This window comes from Gopherus evgoodei, chromosome 1, assembly GCF_007399415.2.
Source record: "Gopherus evgoodei ecotype Sinaloan lineage chromosome 1, rGopEvg1_v1.p, whole genome shotgun sequence".
Lineage (NCBI taxonomy): Eukaryota > Metazoa > Chordata > Testudines > Testudinidae > Gopherus > Gopherus evgoodei.
This window is the reverse complement of record NC_044322.1, coordinates 157,731,701-157,741,995: the sequence shown is the minus strand read 5'-3', so window position 1 is coordinate 157,741,995 and position 10,295 is coordinate 157,731,701.

The window sequence follows — 10,295 nt, the reverse complement described above, 5'->3', positions numbered from 1 at the left end:
AAACAAGCATGCCTCTATAGACATTCTAAAGTAATTTAAATATTTATTTCTGGTTAAAAGCAATTACAATACCACAATACACTCAGTTTAAACTCAGCCCCCAACTGTACTGGCATAGACCTGAAGCTATTTCTGGAAAACATTAATATCCCGTGATTCACATCCTAAGACTCTTGGGGAAAAAATAAACTTACCAATCAAACCTTTGTATATTTTGAGATGTCACAGTTTTTGCAAACTTTTGTAATGGGGTCATGGCTGAACGAGCTGTTCCTACTGGTCATCTTCTTTCTTTGGAATGATGTCCTTGGTTGGATATGTATGATCACAAGTAATTGAATTCATCTACTGTCTCTGCACCTCGACTTTTAATTATGATGTCCACTTGCATCTTGTTTTTCTGAATCGCGTCAAAGTACATGCATTTTATGTTCACCTCATTCAAGAGTAGTCCATATTCCTCACTATTTTTACAGAGTCCAAAATTTGTTGCATTGCATCAGTGGTTGTAACAAAGAACATCCTATCTTCAGGTGCATCTGAGGTTGGTTAAGAGGTGAACACCAAAGGAAATCCCAGCTTTTGCCACTTTGTCAAAACCTTCCAAGGCTTGTCTTATAATAAATTCTGTGTACTTGTTGAAAAAGTTTGGAGACAGAATCTGCCTTGTCTCCCACCCCACCCAGTGGAAAACAACTCACTGTCACCTACTGCTGTTTGCACCGTGATCTATTGTTGACTGTAAAGATTTGTGATGAGATGAAGATCCCCATGTATCTTGGACAGTACTGAACACTTCTGAGTAGCCAATGAAACACATGATCAGTGGGTGATTGTAGTGCCTGCATTTTTCAGTGATGTAACAGATGTTAACATTTGATCTTGTGTGCATTGTTGTCCCTCTCTAAAACCAGTTTATGGCGGTCGTTGTAGTTCTGCTTCTATCGTTCACTTCTTGCAGTACTGGATTATGTAGAGCTAAACTTTTCTCACCTGTGTTATCAGAAAAATAATATGATTGTTACTACACCCTGTGAGGTCTCCTTTCCTTGCTAAGGGCAGAAAGATTCCTTTCGGCCAGTCATCTGGCCAATTTCTATTAATCTGTACTAGATTGTGTCAGATTTGCCAGATGAGATCAATATCGCAGTCACCAGTTGCTTTTAACAATTCTGGTGTTACATTATCTACCTTGATGCTTTTCCAGGCTTAATTTTCATAACAGAATGCAGCACTTCCTCTTGCAGAGTTGATGGCTCCTGCTGCATACTCTCTTTTCTGTAGTCCTGTATTGTATATCACTCTGATGAGGGATACACATTGGTACAGTCATCTCTCTACCAGTGTTTAATATCATCACTTTCAGCGAGGGCTCTGCCTTCATGATCTTTTATGTTTGATAGTGGGGAAATTTTTTGTTAAGTTGAATATACCTGGGAACATACCATTTCTATTATGACTGTCTTTGTGGTTCTCAAGTTCCATGCATTTTGCTCCTGTCTTGTCTAGTCAACCTTTGGATCTGTCTTCTCACTTCCTTGTGCTCTCTCCTAAATCCTTCAGCCTCCAAGCCATTCTCTTTCATTCTGCATTATTTTTTCATCAGTCAAAAACCTTCTCCATTAATCATAGTGAAGTCCAATCCTGACTTTTCAGAACACATGGTTTGGCGGCTTTGAGCTCAATCGTTTTTCTTTTATTCCAAAGTTCATTTGGGTTGTCCTCCTCTTTCACCTGTGACAGTGCCTCAAATCCATTCTGGACATAAGTCATACAGCTTTTATTGATTCTGGACAAGTCCAGACACAGTGGACCTGCTGAACATTTTTATATATATAAATTTTAATTTTTTGCTTGAGACTAACAGTTGATGGTCTGAGCCACAGTCTGCACTCAGAAAAGTCTTTTCCATTAGATGTTCAGTCTCTAGCACTGCTATATCATTACATAGTCAGTTTAGTTCTTTATCATTCTGTCAGGTGACCTCCATGTCTCTATAGATCTAGAAAGTTAGGTGAAAATGGTGTTTGTAATGACTAGGCAATTACAGCAGCAGAATTCCATTAAATGTCTTCCTCTCTCATTTTGTAAACTCATACAATTGTTTCCCATTACTTCTTTATGAAAGTTTACACCTCCAACTTTCACATTCAGGTCCCTGGTTACAAGGATGGTTACTTTGTATTTTAATAAGCGTCTCTTCGAACCATTCATAGAACTCATCAATTGTGTGGTTGTCAGCTGCTGTCACAGCAGTGTAAACCTGTATGATCAATATATTGCCTGGCTTTGCTTCAAGGCAAACTGTAGTGAATCTATCACTGATTGGGTTATATCCATGTGCCCACTTTAATGTCTCCTTGGATAAGATAAATGTGAACCCATTTTCTCAGATCCTGAGTAGTACATTGAATATCCATCCATTGCCATGACCCCTACCATTCCATCGCAGCTCTGAGATTCCCCATACGTCTATGACATCTTTCCAGTTCTTTAGTCACAAGGGTGAGCTTACCTTCATACAGACCTTTCACATTGCATGTTCCTATTCTTTTTTTTTTTTTTTTTTTTTTTACAAAGGTTCAGGTAATTCTTTTCCTTGGTGCAAACATTGGCCACTGAACTTCCTGAAGGATTTGGTACAGCACCATTCTACCCACAATCTGTACTCTTAATGACCAGAACCACTTCCCCTGTATCATTTGTCATGCCTTCTGGCCTAGGGGGCCTCACCATCCAGCACCACACATGGATCAATGCTTTGCCCTTGTTCTACCATGATAATTCTTGTGGGAGAAAGTACAGAAGCTGGTTTTCCATTGCCTTCCCCATGGTCTGTGGCTGCCATGGTTAAACCTATGATTTAACCCTTCTGCGTTTCAGTTGCATTTCCTCCAGAAGGGATCCCAATTCTTTCCCCAGCTGTTCATCCATCCAAAACCATTGGAACTTCCTGTGGTTTGTCAAGTTACTTGAATGCTGCTCAGCATCCAGCACTGGCCAGTCACAGGTGGTACTGACTATGGCCATTACAGTAGCAGGTTTCAATGCAGCCTAACCTGACCTGCTACTGATAGTTGTGAAGAAAACCTTCCTGTTGTGAGCGGGATGTAACAAAGACTGTAGCACTTGCCTGAGTCCGCTGATATTCTGACAAGTGTGAGCTGTCCCTATTCCTTTCAGTGTGGGGTTAACACTGAAAACTAATGACGATCATTTACATGCAAAAATTTGGACTATTTCACTGGTCAGCACTGCATACATACGACAATCTTCGCAATCTGCTGTGAATCACATCTGATCCCTATAAAGAGGGAGCACAGCCCTAGGAACCCAGAGGGGCCACCATGCTCCATCCACTGTTATCATGAGGGTACAGTTAAACTTTGTGTCTGCCATGGAAGAATTCATGGAGGCAGTTCTATTTCATCAGATAGCTATTCTCTGTACCATGTGGTCCTCAGGCTCCCTGGTGGATGTCCACAAGGGGAAAATTGTTTTAATTACTCTCAGAGAAATAGAATGGTCTGTTTTTAGTAAAGTGTACCCATGTTATCAAGAGTTAGTTTTAAGAACAATGGGCCTGATTCCGATCTCGCTTACATTGATGTAAATCAAGGGTAATGCCATTGAGGTCAGTGGAGATATACCAAAGTATAAATGCTATGAAATCAGAATCAGGCCCATAGTACTTGCCATTCCAGATCACACAACTGGTCTATGTAGTCCAGCATCCCACTAGTAGTGGCAGTACCAAATGCTTCAGAGGAAGACAAAAAAATACTTGTAATGCACAGTAAGCAAGGCTCATTATTTTATTAAAATGAGCTCAAACTGAGTGCTGGACAAGAGCATTAGAATCAAATGGTTTCCCATTTTCTACCAGCAATTTTGTAGGCACAATTTAGCACATACAATTATTGACTTTTAGGCTCCAACTACCCCCTTTGCAGGCATAATGTGGTAGTTGTACCAGTTGTATCTACATTTGTCTACCCACAAAACGGCTCTTGCAAAAGTATATGTACAAACTTGTGAGACTACTTTTAAAAATTAGGTCTTTAAGGTCGGATGTACAATAAAGGCAAAGCAAAAGAGACCAGCAGTGGCAAAACTCTTCTGACTTCAAAGGTGAACTGGCTTGCCGGGTTCAATGAAAAGCACCACATTCCTAGGCATACACACCAGTTAGTTAACATTCAACACCCCCAAAAGGCCACACAGACATCACTCACTATTACATACCAGCACTGGCTTGGGTACTCAGGTGTACCTCATGCCCTGACTTATCTTTGTATGTGTTGTCTATGAATAATTCAGGACATCTCCAGACACGTTTACTGTTTCATTCCAAAGGAGTAAATACTGGTAAGATTTCTGAAGGGGAAATGTAAAACAAACTACAGTACATAGCTAGTATAAAGCAAGTAAGGTTTCCATGGACACACTTTTCCTGTGATAAGCCATTTTAGAAGAGAAATATAGATTAGATAGTGCATTTAGAACATAAAATAGAGATTGACTATTTTAGAAAGCAGCATGCATGTAACCAGTGGCCTTTTGTAATGTTTAAGTCAATCAGACAGGTGTATATAATGAGTGCTGTAGGCAGTTGATCATATTACTGATGTACAATATACTAATCCATACAGTCCTGGACTGATCTGAACTTTGCCAGTGTACTGTGACAGTTAATCAGTATGCACACGATGAATCATAAAACACATTCTGTGACATGGAATAAAATCTTGACATTGCAGGTGTGACAATCAGAGTGTAGATGTCAAGTCACATTGTGCATAACATGCATACACACACATAGTGAGAGCAGACACCACATTATCATTTTACATTGGATTTTGTTCAGTTTTCAGCTTGAAAATGTTCTGACCAGCACAGAACCCTTTGTTTAAAAACAAATACAAGTTTTGCAGTAGTGGTTTTTGGCAAGGATCAGATTCCACAGGATAGACTCCAAGGATGGATTGACAAGGAATTTTAAAATGCATTATCAGTGTTGTAAGAAAATAATATCTTCCCACTGACACAAATCCACATTCTATTCTCTTTCTCTCAGCTAATGATATCAGCCTCAGTGACCTCCATCATGGAAGATACAGCAGATAATAGTCTGAAATAAGGATGCAGTATAGTAGTATAGTATTTAAGATGGTGGATTTATAATTCAGGAAGTTTGAAATGTGGAGGCAGGCAGGGGGAGAACTAAGGCAGGATCTTTGTGATCTGGGACCCATAGTCAAATGATGCCATATTGGAAGAGGACAGGATTCAACTCCTCATGCACAAGGTGTGGGCTTAGTTCCCTCACTTCTTGGGACAAAGATCAAAAATTTGAGAGTAGAGTTCATCTGGGGCTAGGACGCATAGAGGTCATCATAAAGGTGGGAGATCACCTGCGGTGGAAGTGGGAGGAATATCCACGGGGGAGAAGGAGGAATCTGAAATGTTGTTGGATCTCAGTTCCAGGTGACCTTAATCAACCCCAGGAAGCAGATACAAAAGGTAACGTGATTCTTTTGCCAACATGACTGCACATGTGTCAGTTGCATTTCTAGAAATGACAGTGGTTGGGCCTTTTGTCTAGCTACGTTATCTGGCTATTTCTATTATGTTCATTGCTACATAAAATTATGGGCCTGCTGCTTCCGGGGCTGTTTTTCTGTTCTGTGTTTCTACAACCCCTAGCACAGTGTGGTCCATGTCCATGACTAGCGGTCCTAGGTGCTATGATCATACAAACAATAATACTATGTACAACTTATTCATTTTACTGTTCTTTTCTTGCCAGCCCTCTCCATCCAATTTGTCTCTTTTTTCCCCCTGTTGTGTTTGGTTATTGTCCTGACTGAGTTCTCTGGGGTGGGGACTCTCTTACTATATGCTTCCTGCTACAAAGGACCCCTGATCCTAGGCACCAATATCATACAAATAACAATAGTAAAAATATAAATTTACCTAAATGCTAATGCACTTGGTTGCCTTTTATCAGTTATTTGGATAAAAACCCCAAAGCAAGGAAGTTTATAAGTCTTTGCAGTTATCTGCCATGTTAATTGAAAAAGGCCTCATTAATTTCTTCTGAGCCATTATTACATAGTGAATAATGCAGTAAGTCACTAACTATCAACTCCCCTCTAATGTTTCCTTGGTTATGGATTGTTTCCCAGCGTGCCTGCAGCAAAGTAGTTTATGTTGCTTTTACTTTGTAATTTGCGCATGAAGAACTACAGGAACATAATTAAAAATAAATTTCCCAATCTAATCTAGCCTCTCATCTGATTTCTCTTTCCGTGACTCTTCCCATCTCCACATCCTCTTCACTCTATTTCCCTTCTTTCTTCTATTTTCTTTCTGTCCTTTTTTCCATCTCCTTTCCCCTGTTTTCCCTTCTGTCTTTTCTCTACTTCCCAACAGGTCTCTGCTTTTTTCATGCTATGTGTGCCTTGATGGCCCTCATAGATCCCACACTTAATACAAATCGGAGTTTCCAGAAATGACAAGTCAACACACAGAAGGCTCAAAGTAGGATAAATTGGATCAAACAAATATGAAGCTGTGGTGTCATTATAGGTGTTGCATTGACTCATATCGGTTAGCAACAAGCCTAAGACTATCCAAAATATTTTTATTTGGCATCTAAATTAGACTATCGCTTAGCATCTCTCCACCAATGAAGTCATACATCTTGTTTTCTGCAGACCAGTGTTTTCATTCTCATGACACTAAGTATCAACCTACGGAGACAGAGAGTTTGAATTCTGAAGTTTCCTTTCCTTGGGCAAAATTCTGTTCCGTTTAAATGTGCAAAGCTCTCAGTGGTGTTAATAGGCATTCTTCACTCATTTTGAGTGCAGAATATCATAGCTAAATACTATGGTGTGGAGTCAAAAGTTTTTTTCCATAAGATTTAGGAGCAACTGATCAGTGTCACTTCTTCAAGTTTCCTTCCTCCTTGCCACCCAGGAAATTCTATTGTGCTGCCACATAATGCTAATTCTTTTCAGTAAATAGGAGTAATTGGCTGCTGGAATGACACTGCATAAAGTCCTGTCCATCATGCTACACCAGAAGGGATTATTATCTATTATGCAGAGATGCTAACCTCTCCATGCCTAAGGTTGCCACCAGCTTCCATTATAAAGCCCGTATTTAGCACCCCTATAACTTTAGTTTGAACAATTTATTTGGCTAATAGTAAACATAAAGGGCTGCAGGATTCTGCCTTTAATGAAGAGGATGAAAACTGTCCCTGATCCTTTTTAAAAATTGCCATCACTGCTCTTTCGCTGGAGTGCTCTTTCTGAACACAGATTTTATCCTGATAAATTCAATTCTGACAGACACAATAAAAAGTAGATTAATGGTGTTACGTTGAAGATCTCTCTTATGCAGCATTGCTCACTTTTAGATTTTTCCAGAGATGTGCAATTCATTATAGACACTGGGCCAAATATACTCCTCTGACTCTCCCAGTAATCCCTTAGCTTTTTCACAAGTGTGTTGAAAGGTTCTCTTTTTGATGGTTTGTAAAATGCATTGAGGTTTTTCATAGATTCATAGATTTCAAGGCCGGAATGCCTTTACCGTGCTCATCTAGTCTGACCTCCTGTATAGCACAGGCCATAGAACTTCCCCAAAATAATTCCTAGATCAGACCTTTTAGAAAAGCATCCAATCTAGATTTTAAAATTGCTGATGATGGAGAATCCACCATGACCCTTGGTAAATTGTTCCAGTGGTTAATTACTCTCCCTGTTCAAAATTTACATTTATTTTCAGTCTGAATTTGTCTAGTTTCATCTTATAGCCATTGGATCTTATTATAACTTTCTTTGCTAGATTGAAGGGCCTATTATTAAATATTTATTCCCCATGTAGATGCTTATAAACTGCAATCAAGTCCCCCTTAACTTTTCTTTGTTAAGTTAACTAGATTGAGCTCCTTGAGTCTGTCACTATGTGGCATGTTTTCTCATCCTTCAATCGTTCTCATGGCTCTTCTCTGAACCCTCTCCAATTTATCAACCTCCTTCTTGAATTGTGGACATCAGAACAGGACATACTATTCCAGCAGTGAATGAACCAGTGCCAAGTAGAGAGGTAAAACAATCTCTCTACTACTTGAGATGCCCCTGTTTATGCAACCAAGAATCACAGTAGTTCATGTAGCGATGGTGTTGCAGTGGGAGCTCATGTTCCGCTGATTACCCTCCATGACCCCCTGAAATGGAAGGTGCTTTTTAAACAAGCAACTATTATGTATTTATGATATTATTTACTAAAGAAAAAGTCTTATGTCCCCAGCTGGAGGGTTGTGTGTGTGTGTGTTTTGAGACAATATGCCTGTGCCTTGGAGAAAGGGGTTTTCTAGCAGGCTTCCACCCTGACCACTTGTGGGTTCAAATCACAAGCATTGGCTTCTAATTGTCCCAGGGGTGCTCAACCTCTGCTCAACTCCAGGCCCCGTCCCACTCCACCCCTTCCCCAAAGCTCCACCCCTACCCTGCCTCTTCCTGCCCCCTCTCCGCCCCTCCCCACCTCTTTCAGCCCCATCCCCACTCCTTCCCCTCCCTCACACTGCCTCCTGCACACAGCAGAACAGCTGATTGGGGTGGATGGGAGGTGCTGGGAGGGAGGGGGAGGAGTTAATCGGCAGAGGTGACAGTGCGTAGGAGGTGCTGGGGAGCAGGGAGGAACTTGGCTGCTGGTGGGTGCTCAACAGTGTTCCCTCTAATTGTTCCCACCCATGTGCAGAATGAATTTTATGTGCACCAATATGGAGGTCATGTGTGACACATACCCTTCATATCAGTGCACATAACAAAATTCATGTGGTGGGATGGTGCTGAGGGGTTTGGAGTGTGGGAGGGGGCTCAGAGCTGGGGCACAGGGGTGTGAGGGTTCCAGCTGAGAGTGTGGGCTCTGGATGAGGGGTGCAAGAGGGTGTTCCAAGGCTACGGTGGGGAGAGAGGACTCTCCACAGCTCTCTCTCCCCACAGCAGCACCTGCGCTGGACAGAGAGGTTCCTTTCTCTGCCACAGCAGCTCTGGATAGGCGACCTTTCCCCAGTTGTGGAAGGTCTTGGCCAGGGCTGGGTTTGAGCCGCCTCTGCCCCAGCCATGGCAGGTTCTGGGCAGAGTTGGGGCTGGAGAGGGGCACTCTTCCCCCACCTGGGGTAGATTCTGACCAGGTGAGTTCCCTGAGTGCCTGCACAGTGCTAAAGAGGCTGCTGCATGTGCAGCATACAGGGAACTTAGGTGTGAAGCACCTGCTAATTTTTTTCCATGGGTGCTCCAGAGTTGAACACCCACAGAGTCGGTGCCTATGGTTCAGATGATCAGAGTGATAAATCTTTTGCCTAACAGGGCCATTTTTTGTTCCTAACGAAATTCCATAACTGGCTATTAGATTATCAACAACTCTCACTTGGATCCTTGTAACCAGCACTAGCTCTTCAAAACCACACAGAAATAGTCATTAATAGAGCTGGTCAAAACATGGAATTTCTGTTCAGCAGAAAATTCAGACATTTTGAAATGTTTTCATTTTGGAGTGTAATGAAAAGTCAAAATTTCCTGGAAAATGAAAATTCCAAAAAAATTTCAATTTTGAAATATCAAAAAGACCTTAACAAAGCACTTTGTTTTGACTTTGTCATTTTAACATTATATTATATATTAGAATGATGTGCTTTGATAATTTTTCAACAAAGATTTTGATAAATGTGATACATTCCCATGAACCATTTCAATTTTACTGAGCCAGCATTTTCTGGTGGAGAAGTGTTCAGTCAAAAAATGTTTCAATCATCTCTAGACACTAAGGAGCAAAAGAAATCATAAATCATTCTTTATTCACATTTGCAGATGCTGTCACCCTCCACCCACTCAGAAGCTGTTCAACTGACAAACATCCACCTTAACCTCCTCTCCCCAGTACACTGAGTACATCTTGCCCATAGCTGAAGGTTACGGCCTTAATCTTTCCATGCCTTAGTTCTCTGTTTGGAAAGTAGGGAAAATAACATCCTTCCTTCAGAGTTGTGTTGTGAGTATAAATTAATTAATGAGTATTTTAGATTATCCTGTGAAGAGGCTCAATAAGCACCAACACGGACGGAGAATTAGGCCCCAAGTTTGCAGGTAGCTTCTCAAAATGAGCCTGCTTGGTTGAAGTCACCACCATTAGCAATATCCTGCTTTTTCACATTCAATGTACCTGTACATGTAAATAATACATTACAGGGATTTGGCAGTTCACTGTAAATACAGATG